Raw genomic sequence first — 11,631 nt, forward strand, 5'->3', positions numbered from 1 at the left:
AAGGTACTCCAAACGCCATAAATCCAGAGACAGAGCCCTAAGCACACCCGCGGATTAGGGCAAAACCCGGCTGAGCGAGCTCCTCCCAGGGGTGGAAGACCTAGAACAGTGCAAAGGCGACCAACGATTGACATACATTTCCTTGGCGCTCTGACAATCTCCGTGAGCTGTCCCGGCAGAATCCAGCCCTCGGCTGCAGAACACTTCACTCCTGGTAGTCTGCGGCCCATTTCCCAGGTACCGTCCCTGCTGGAGCAGCAGGAAATCTCGCTGCTACCTTGGTAACAAAGCCAGGCAAACGGCTTGCTGACCTGAAAACTAAGGTAGCCCCTCTAGCCTCTCTGATTCACAGAGTTACATGTTACACAGTGATGTTTCTACACACAAACCCCAAAATTAAAGTGCTGCCCTTGTTTCTACTATGTTCTTTTGCAAGTCCATACCTGACCTCCTGTCCATCTTCACTCATTATACCTATCCCTATCATTAGTCCTTCCAACAACAACATCACATGCGGATCAGCTCCAATTTTGTTTTATTCTGTTTCAATATGAAAGTCTCTAGAATTCCCTATTCCATCCTACCCTTAAAAATACCTATTACAGATGGAACTTAAAAGGGACAAAAAAGCAGCCTTGAAAATATGAGGTGTAAATATTTTTCAGGAGGAATTTTTGCCTACAAACACTGGCAACACTATCACCTCTTATATTAGCCTAGTGGAACTATTTAAGATGTCTTGGTAGAACAGTGACACCAAGGGCTAAAAACCACCATCAATGAAACAACCCACGAACCCAAAACCCTGACTTGACTGCTAGGAAACTTTAGGAGGCTTTTTTTAGTTAGTTTTTTTTTTTTTTTCCCCCTATCTAAATGACAGAAGCTGAGTTGGAAGGGACAAACAAGGACCACTGAATCCAGCTCCTGGCCCTGCACAGGACCATCCACAAGAGTCTCATGATGTGTTTAAGAGCATTGTCCAAACACTATCCGAACTCTGCCAGGCTTGGTATTTTGACCACTTCCCTGGGGAGCTTGTTCCTGCCCAACCACACTCTGGGAGAAGAATCTTTTTCTAACATCCAACATAAACCTCTCTTGACACAAATTCAGGTCTTTCCCTCCAGTCCTGTCACTGGGCACCACAGAGAAGAGATCAATGCCTGCCCCTCCTCTTCCCTTCAAGAAGAAGTTGTAACTGCAGTGGGGTCTCCCCTCAGTCTCCTCCAGGCTGAACAGACCAAGGGATCTCAGCAGCTCCTCATACAGCTACTCCTCAAGGCTCTGCACTGTCTTTGTTGCCCTCCTTTGGATGCTCTCTTCCAACTTAAAATGTAAACCCTTGAATGATGAAAGGTGCAGAGCAGGTTGAGTGGAAGGACTATGGTGTAAAAGGAAACAGTTTTACCCAGAGCAGGAGTTTAACCATTTTGCTGTTTCAGCTCAGCTCTCTGTAGGTACAATGGTTTCTTCACTATTGCTCCAGCACAAGTTTGGTGCTTGCCCATGAAGATGCAGGGTCCAACCCAGATAAGGGACTGTTAATCCAAGTTAAGGGTATAACGTGTTTCCAGAATAAATGGATTGTTCAGAGAGCAGATGCATGGGTATCTCAGCCTAAACCTTTAATTGGCTCAAATGTTTTGGTGTGTTGGCAGTACCCGTGGAGAAGCCAAAGACACTAAATGTGATGACACCCTTCTGTCACTTCCTGCTCATGGGTGCTGAAGGTGACTAAAAAAGAAATTAGTGAGGCAGTCCATGCAGTTACAAAGAAAACAAATATGACTTCACCCCAAGGCTTGTCCAATAGGACAGTGCTATTGCATTGTGGTAAGTTACACATGGAAACTTAATATCTCCTTTGTAGGCAAACAGCATCTCCTTCATGTAGCTCATTACTGTGGACTCAACCTGACCACATAAGAAGAACAGAAAACTTTTCTGTCTCCAGTGAGTTGGCATCTGGTTTTGAGAACACAACTTCATGCTTCATATTTCTATAAAAAGCCAAACAAATAATACTAATTCAAGAGTAATTGTGGACGCCAGACAAACAAGAAACACCAGCTTTAGATCGTCTTCTAGAATTAGCAAAAGTATTACCCAGTTCTGACCACTTGGCATCCTTAGTTTTACAGCGCCCTAGTAAAATCATTCACAATGGAAAAGGGAGGGAGAGGGGTTAATGGCACCTAGCAATAATAGCCTTTTTAATGAATAGTGTAATGGCTGTGAACTCTACAGATTCACAAAGTCACTACACCTTTACACAGCTCAAATGTGCTTCACAGGTTGGGTTCTCTCAGCTGTAACCTCCCCTTTCTCATTTAATTTCCCATACTTGTTTGGGATTTCTGGGAACTACTGGGAAACCTAGCTGAGGGAAATGCCTAACACACTCAGGAGGAAGAGCACAATTGGTGACTCTGTGCAAGGTACCATCAAAATATCTAATTTACATAGTTTTAAGCACACATCACACTAATCTCCAGCATCCCAGTGTAAAAAAGACAAAAATCCTTTGCTCCACTGTGGACATGGTCTACGATGTACAGCTCTGAAGCAAGACATACTGGTCCACAGCTCCACACATCCAGGCAGACTCACCCTTCCTCACTCAAAGGTGTTTCACCATCACCTGGCTTCCCAACATGAATGCATTTCTGCTATGCAACCCAGTTACTTCCTTCTGCCCATGGAAAGGACAGGTGACAGAGTAAATACAGCAGGAAGACCTGCATACATCTACTAGTGACTACTGCCAGCCTTGGGAGTTTGAGGTATATTAATTCTGCCCTGCTGTGCAGGTCTTAACTCTTCTTGTTGTGGTTGCCAACAACTAATCTTGGTTAAGATTGTTGTTCTGGAACTAAAATAAAGTTGCCTGGGAATTTTATCTCTAAATAAATTGGTTTCTCCTCTGAAGTAAAAGCTCTGTGTCCCATGACAGACTTGTACTTTCAGTTACTGCATTGCCTACTTTCTTCTCTGTCTGCATAAATTGGACCTTCTTACATTACCAGAAAAAAACATAGATATAATATTTGCCTTTTTCTTGAAGATTTTGCTGTCATTTTGAATTGGGTATCACTCTCTGACCTGATGTAACTACCGTCAACATTTACAATGTGACGTACTTCATTGAACAAAGTCAAATTTTCATAGGCAGCATAGTTTGTAGATGAGCCATGCCAGCACACGCCCACATTGAAGTAAGCTCAAGAGAAACAACTTGCCAACAAGACCTCGTTTGTTTTCCCATCTCACCTGTGCTGACCCTTCCTGGGGTCACCCTGGACTTCTCTTTCCATTGGGTTAACGCTATGCTAGAGCTGAACTGACCGAACCAAGGTACTGAGGAGCAGGTGTGGGAGCCGTAGGAGGAGCTGGGGCGGGGGGCGGCTGCGGTTCCAAGGGCTCCAAGGAGAGTTCCGCGGCAGGCAGGGCACGGAGCCCGCAGCGATCCCGGCCCGCCCGTGGCGGGGAGCGGAGCCGGGATCGCCCCGGTGCCCCCGGCGCCCCCCGAGCCCCGACCGCGAGCGCAGCGCGCCCCCTGCCGCCGGTGCGCCGCCAGTGCGGGCACGGACTGCGCCCGTCCCGCACCGCGCCCGTCTCGCCCCGCTCCGCGCCCGCCTCGCTCCGCGCCCGCCCCGCTCTGCTCCGCGCCCGTCCCGCACCGCGCCCGTCCCGCCCCGCTCCGCGCCCGCCTCGCTCCGCGCCCGTCCCGCCCCGCTCCGCGCCCGCCTCGCTCCGCGCCCGCCCCGCTCTGCTGCGCGCCCGCCCCGCTCCACTCCGCTCCGCGCCCGCCCCGCTCTGCCGCCTTCGTTCACGCTTTCGTTCTTCCCCAAGCCCCACCGCCCCTCCGAGGTAACGGAGGTCACCGGAAGGGTGCCTGAGGAAGGGCTCACTAAGCAAGAGAGACGGACTTGGTTTGGTAGCGCTCGAGTGTTCTCGCTTCCTTTAGAAATAGGTCCTTAAGGAAGTTAAAAATGTTTCGTCTGGAGGTTAACAAACGCGGGGCTGCGGCAACTAACGATACCACTGCGATCCGGTACATAACATATACAGACCGCTCCTGCAGAATTCACATAGAAAGAATTTCCTCTCCTAGATAAATATTTATTCTCGTGATACATTTTTTTTCTTTTCTAAAGAATCATAATCTTTCTACAAAGTCATTTATTCCACGGAGTGGTTTATGTTGTCCAAAGGATTTGCAATTGCTTTCTCTCACAAGAGGTATTTGTTGTTACACACCATAATTACTTCCCCCATGGATAGCTTATGCCACCATCGCTGCAATCCCGGGCATGTCAGGAAGCTTCGCATCCTGCACAAACTCCTGAGTGGAGTGTGGGAACCAGGCTTCTATTCTACAGCAAAAATTTAAACCACAAAAAGTAACAACAAAGTCTGTAATCTCCTATCCAAGTGTGAGAACCTAAGGGATTCACTGTGGACAAGCTGTCAGAATTATGAGAGAACGTGGTTCCTTGAAGAAAACCTCTCCTCTTCCCCTGTAACCATCGATGCCGCTCTTCTGTGAAAGCTCACCCCACTGGACTCGCTGCTCTGTCTGGCGGTGCTCGCTGGACTGCAGCTCCCCCTCGCAGATCTGCTTTCCCAAACGTAATTCCCGATACTCAGGTTTCAACCTGATGCACTGAAAACCTTTCAACTCAGTGCTGCTGAGCTCACTTCTGACAATAGGCGTGACACGGGGTTAAGAGGGGTACTTGTTCAGCCTCTTGAAGTGGGAGACTAAACTTTGAGTAGAGGAAGAAAAAAGCCACTTGAAAATGTCTCGCTGTGTGTGTTATGTAGGGTGGATGTGTAGGAAGAATTACCTCTGCAGGGAACAGTTGGAGAACAACTTTGATAACAAACTGCACTGAATTCCCAAGATTATGTCACACAGTCTATTTTTATTTTTAAGAAATATTTTTAGTTCGCGTTTATATTGTAGCCACATATATAGACCCTCCAAGATGGACTAGGGTTTGACTATAAATTCTCAAAGTAAAATTACAATCTTTCTTCCGATGAGTTACAAATCCTTCTAGTAGAAGCACAGCAGAAAAAGCATTGATCAGCTTTGCCCATACCTAAAGAATATAAGGTTTTGCTCATAGTTTAGCAAACTGTCAGTTGAGTCACAATATTTATTTCCTCATGGAAACCTAGCTAAGTTGGTTTAACAAAACAAAAAACAAAACAAAACAAAAAAAAAGCTACTCTTGGGCTTTCCTTGTAGCACGTTATACCTTATTTACTTTTATTTAGCCTTGTTAATTTCAATCTATTTTCCGTTTAAAATGTAATATTAACTCTAGGGCTACATCTTCCTTAGTGCTACTGAGATCTGTCTGAGGACTTCAGTAGAAGCCGAGGGCTGACACTTTGCAGCACCAGGTCTGTAACCCAGGGGGATGCATATGCAGGAGAAGAGATAGGAAGCTCAGCTATTTGCAGGACAATCAGCATCCACAGGACCTGCAGATTTGCTCTCTGGCCCCAGGGAGCAGTGTGAGCAGGTAGGACACGCATTCATATACATTGCCTGTGCTGGAAGGTGTGAAATCCTTCCATGCTGGCTTAACTAACAGGTATTCATTCCCCAGAAATTTCTGCTTTTTGGGTTGTCTACAATTTGTGAGACACAGACTATTCATATGTCCACCCATGTCCTATGTTGGTGTAATATGACTTCTTCGTGAAGACTGAGGATTTTTGGAAGGGTAGCTTCATACCCTCAGCCATGAAATCAGAAATGGAGGACAAAAACTTCATTTATTATCATCAGGTTTAAAACTCAATAAAAATTATTTGTATTTTTCATTCATAATTAAAGGACTAAACGTTTCTGGATTAGTCGCACTGATTCATGTATCCTTTCATATGGCAAGAAAAACTTAATTTTATGATCTTGTCCTTAGAACAAAAACCTATTTAATGAAACTGGGGTGATTAATAACCATAACTTCGAAATTAGTTTGGAAAGGTGGCATTCCAAACCCTCTCTCCATCACTCTGCAAGACGACTGATGAGAGAAAATCCTTCCTCACTGTGCTCAGCCTCAAAAACACAAGCAGAAATGTAGAAGAGCACTATAAATCTCAGTAAATTAATTGGTGTAGCTTTGTTAGCTGCTTGGTTTGCTACTAAGAGGGGAATCTGTAGTAGAATGTGATACAGCAAAGAAAACAATAATTATTAAAAGTACCAGAAAGCGAAACAGAGAAAAGAGGTGAACACAGAGTTCACTGCTTGTTTCTAGTCGTGGTTAGCAAGCAGAACCTTATGCTCATAATGAAGCTTTACATGGGTTTGGTAGGAGTCCATACACAAATTGGGATCAGGGATTTCCCTCATGTTTAATCGGCAATCCGAGGAGAGAGGACAATGACATTTGTAGCAGAATCTAGTGGGCCATAAAGCCAGGCATGGTGACAGTAATATCAGATCAGCTGGAGATGAGGAAGCTAAGTTATGAAGGAGGATACATTATGAAGGACTATAAAGGTAAAGTTAAAACCACATTTCCTGCAGAGCTGCAAAGAGCTAGCACAAGGACTCTGGAAAGATGGCACAGCTGATTAGCACTTTACCTAGTGAATTATTTTAATGGCATTGTAAACTCCAGTTTAAATTTCCTCCTGAGTTAGGTTTTGGGGTTTTTTTATTTTTTTTCCTTCAAGACTTCTCCTGCTTTCATTGATTAATAGGCCATTCTAGATGAAGATAACAAGGAAAACCTGCTATCTTGAATTGGCAGGACTTATTCATTAGTCCTAGATAAGTCATTAACAAGTGTTAACAAGAGTGCCTTTTATTACCAACTACTCATTTTCTTTTCCTCCAGTGAGTGACTTTCTATCTGGTCTTTACACAAGAGCAAGAAATATCTTAAAAGCTATCCATGCCACATATTTAACTAGATATATAAAAATTATCAGTTTAGTGATCAGTGTTGGCTTACAATGGGAGGGCTGATCTTTCTTTTTTTCTTAAACATTAGGCAAATAGCTTGTGTGAGAAGGAAAAATAGGATATCAGAATTTTCCAAATCAGTGAATTTGAAAGGCTGGGTGAAACAAATCAGGAAAAGGGTGTGTTAACCTGGCTGGAGGCAAGAGAGAAGGCTGTAGATGCTGGCTGTGAAAACCTCACTTATTTCACAAGTTTCACACTTTAAATGTGTTCCCTTTGTTTTGGTATAAAATGAGGACCGTAGGAATAACAGTAAAAAAAAAAAAAAAAACCACAAAAAATTACTCCAATATTTAGAAAACAAGCATTGATCATTTTGTTAACTCACTTGTACTTTGTGAAAGATTAACTTGGCTTGTGTGACCTTCCTTTTCTTAAAATACAGCAGACTTCTGTATTTGCCAAGTAATCATTTTCAAAAGAAGAGCTACCTAGTTTGGGCTAGGTGCAGCTGAGATAAGGGTTAGGACGATTAGTTCTGTAGTATGAAACAAGAAACAGCTCTTCATACAAACATCACACAACCAGATACTACACACAAAGTTGGACTGTACAGCAGTGGCAGCTGTGGTTCTGGAAGCTGCAAACAATGAGTTCTCCACAGAAAAAAAAAGCACAAGAATAAAAGCATAATATTGATAAGAGGGGCTAATGATGTTCAATACTGACCATTATCTGCTGATCACATATATGGTGCATTATATATATATATATGTAGGGAGATAACTTACACTGAGCATATCTGAGAGATGGGTTGAAAGAGTTCTCCCAAACCATGGTGCTGCAATGTCCCAAGCACCCTATATGTTCTTGTGCTATGAGCAACACTGCTGATTTCTCTGCAGGTATTCTGCATTTAACAAATGCTTTAAGCACTCCAGGAATTGCAAAATAAAATTATAAATAAAATTTAAAATTAAAAAGAAAAATTTAACTGTTCTAGTGGTGCCCAGTGAAAGGACATTAGGCTACAGGCACAAATTGGCAATACAGACAGTTTTCATCGAACATAAGAGAAGAGTTTCTTTCAGTCAAACATGGGAACAAGTTGGCCAGAGAGGCTGTGGAATCACCATTATTGGAGATAATAAAAGCTTGGCTGAACACAACTCAGAACAATTTACTCTATTTGACCCCACTTTTGAGCTGGGGCTTGGACTAGAATTTATCTAGAAATCCCTTGCAATCTCAGCTCTGCTGTTCTGTGATCCTGTGAAACTGAGAAAGTCAATGTCTCTCATTCAGCTCAGAATTCTCTGGGGTTAATTGAAACAAAATGTGATTTTTCAAATTGTCCTTGTATGCCATCAGTGCACATGGTGGCATAACCTGCCTGCAGAACTTTCTACTCCTTACACAGATGTACCTCCTCACCCTAAAATGAAAACCCAGCAGATACAATCTTCTGTAGTACTTCATGCCAAGTACATGTAAAAGCTAAAAGCTGAAGGAAGGAAGTTCAGAGGGGTAAGAAATGTCTTTGAGAGCATGAATCTTGTTTTCTTTTTCCTTCCTCTCCTGCCTTCCTTTTCCTGTGCATGGTACCGGCTCAGGTAAATGTGGATGGCACTACTTTCTTTACAGCATTGCAGCAAAAAGAACAGAGGTGACTTCTCTTCTCAGTAACCTGTAGCTTTCTAACTTGTCCAAATGATTTCTGTACAGAACTACTACACTGTTTGTGCTGGCTTTGAAGTTGCCATCTCTTTGAATCCTGAGGTTTTCCCTGCACATTGCAGTGCTAAGAAAAGCAGGTATGTGAGTCAGTTCAATCCAAAAGAAAGGAAGGCTGTGAGGACAGCAGAAGCTGGGTTTGTCAGGAGAAAACCCATGACATTTTGTTCTTTCAGTCAGGTGTGCTTGGCACCTGAAACTACTACCAGGAATTCTGCAGTGGCAAGAACAGAGAGTGGAGATAAAACAGTGCTGGTGGGTGTGTGCACGTGAAAAGTGGAAATCTGGTTTCTGCAGACTGATGGTGGAATACAGTTTCCTGCAGCAGATTTTAGGGAAGAAACCAGGGAAAAACACCCTCACCCTCTCCCCCCCACAATAAAACAGCTAAATCCAGAGCATCCAGAGCTTACAGAATAATATAACAGAATATAAAAATACATATTCCTAAACATTTGTTAGAGATGCTTAAAAATAACTTTTATTTCAAATGGATGGTTTACATTTTTAAAATCAAACCTTTTTATGCCTTGCTTTTTAAATGTTTCTAGGAAACAAACTGGATTCTGAGCATGGGGAGCAAAATGGGGAGCATAGGGCAAGAAGATAAGAGATTAATAAGGGGAAAAATTCTGCTGCTATTTGGAGAGGGGACAAAGTTTTCTTTTAAACACCTTTTCATTCGGCAGCTTTCAGGTCTTTATTTTTCCTTGTTGCTGTATTTTTTAGTCAAGCTGTTAATGGAAAATAATGTAAGTTAAGCAGATCATCTCATTCAGGATAAAGAGAACACAATTAAAATGTGGTGGTTGTGATACTTACAAACTTGAAAATGCCTTTTCTGAAATTATATAATTGCTTACAGTGAGAAAAAAAGGAAACCACAAAAATGAAACAAGGTTGTGCAATATTATTTAACTATTATCGCTGACCTGAACCAAAAATTTTATCTCAATAAACAAGAGAGACTTGTGACTTTGTTCTCGTATTTGACAAAGCTCATTTACACTAATCAAAAAAAACCCCTTCACCCAAAATAATCCACTCAGGCCCAGTCCCAGGTGCTCTGATGCCAATGTCAGCTCTGATGGGAATTCAAGAGCAGGACTGAGTGCATGTCTAACATGTAGGTAGACATGATTATTTTCTCTATCCAGGCTTAGAATATAAAGTATAACTGAGTGATGTATTTCTCCTAAAAAATAGAAAAGTATACCATAATGACTCACCATTCTTTTTTTTTTTTATTACATGTAACTTTTATGAAGGGACTAGAGAGACTTCATTCTAATTTTGAAATCTTGTTCTTAAAAGCTACAGAACCAATTTTCCCACGCTGGTACACTTGTCCTTCCAGCTATAAACAGAGAGGCAAAATTTATATGCAGAGTTCTGGAAATCTCTTTACAGGATCTAAAAACAGCCTTTCAGTTTGTGAGAATTTTGCCATGATAAACTACATCTTGTAGTTCGTTAAAATGGGAGTGCTGAGCATGACTGGAGAGAAGGAAATTCCACATCTCTGCAAGTAAATTTGTTGCTATTTCTAATAGTTACTAGGAAAGTATTTCCTAATCTCATCAGTAGGGCAAAGCTCAGTACTGGTGTCTTGAGACTTGGACTAGACTAACTTGGAGAACACTTGATGAGGAGGTAGAAGAAAAAAGTCCTTGATGATGAGTTAGAAAAAGAAAGCATTTATTAGCAGGAACTTTTAATCGGTTTTTATATTGTGGCAACTTGGGATATGAGCAAACAAAGCAATGGTGCACTGAGAGTAAAGTGAAGGTTACAATGGAATGTATACTTGCAGCAGCCTTGGAAATACTTATGAGGCAAACCTGCAATTGTAGTGCAGAGGGGAAAAGGGAAGGAAAAGTGATATAACAGCTGGAAAAAAAGGAGGAGTAAGGAAGAGGAGATAATCTTGCCCTGAGTACAAAAGGCCTGTGAGACTTGTTTTAAAACCCTCACTTTCAGTGGTACTAATTTACTTTGTATAATCCAAGACTTCCTTTTTTAAAAGATGAACATACTTGTAGAGCCACCAGCACATTAATGTCTGACTGAAGATAACACAGTCCCTTTGAAGGACTTCTGGCCGCCTGTAGAGAACATTTTACAATTACTCAGTCCACATCTCCTACCCATGATATCTGCTCGTTCACATCAAGACAGGCAGCTGCTTCTTTGCAAATTCTGCTCCTGACCCCCTGCAAAGCCAATAACCAAACACGCTCACGAGTGCTACTTTTCCCTCGGCACCTCTGCACGCTGCGGTTCCCTGATGGGGTAAGGAAGGGATGTCCTGCAGCAGCTGGCAGAAGGGGAAGGAAGTGGAGCGTGACTGGAGCGCGGAGCTGCTGCGTTCGCAAGGCACGAACTGCTGTGTGGCTGTCGGAAAGGTTCGGGGACGGAGAGGTGTGTTAATAACTAAGGCGAATACCTACACTTGGTAGTTTAAATGAGGGGATCACTTCACGCACTGGAATTTCGTGCGGTGATTGAACTGCAACGCTTCACTTATTTTAAACGCTGTTTCTCGCTAAGCGAGCTCATGCGCCCGGCCGCTGATCGCCCCCGGCCGCGCCTTCGGGCCGGGCTGCCGGCGGCACCGAGAGCGGGCGCTCCGCAAGCCCCGGAGTGTCCGTCCACGGCGGCGGGGAACACACCGCCCTCCAAAGGGCTTTCTAAGTGGAATAAAGGGAGGAGAGGGAAAGATTCCCACGTGCCGATAACAGCTCAGCCGAAACACTCAAACGCGCCGACCTTGCCCACGTCCCAAGGCTCAGCCACAGCTCGGCGCTCGCCCGTCCCTCAGCTCGGGCGGGGAAACGGCCCCGCCGCCGCCGGCCCGCGCTCCCCGCGGGGCCCCGCCCGGACACGGGCCCGGGGCCCGGCGCGCGCCCGCCGGCGGAGCCGCCCCGGCCCCGCCCGTTAACGGCCGCGCGGCCCCGGCG

The sequence above is a fragment of the Ammospiza nelsoni genome, chromosome 6 (assembly GCF_027579445.1).
Source record: "Ammospiza nelsoni isolate bAmmNel1 chromosome 6, bAmmNel1.pri, whole genome shotgun sequence".
Classification (NCBI taxonomy): Eukaryota; Metazoa; Chordata; class Aves; order Passeriformes; family Passerellidae; genus Ammospiza; species Ammospiza nelsoni.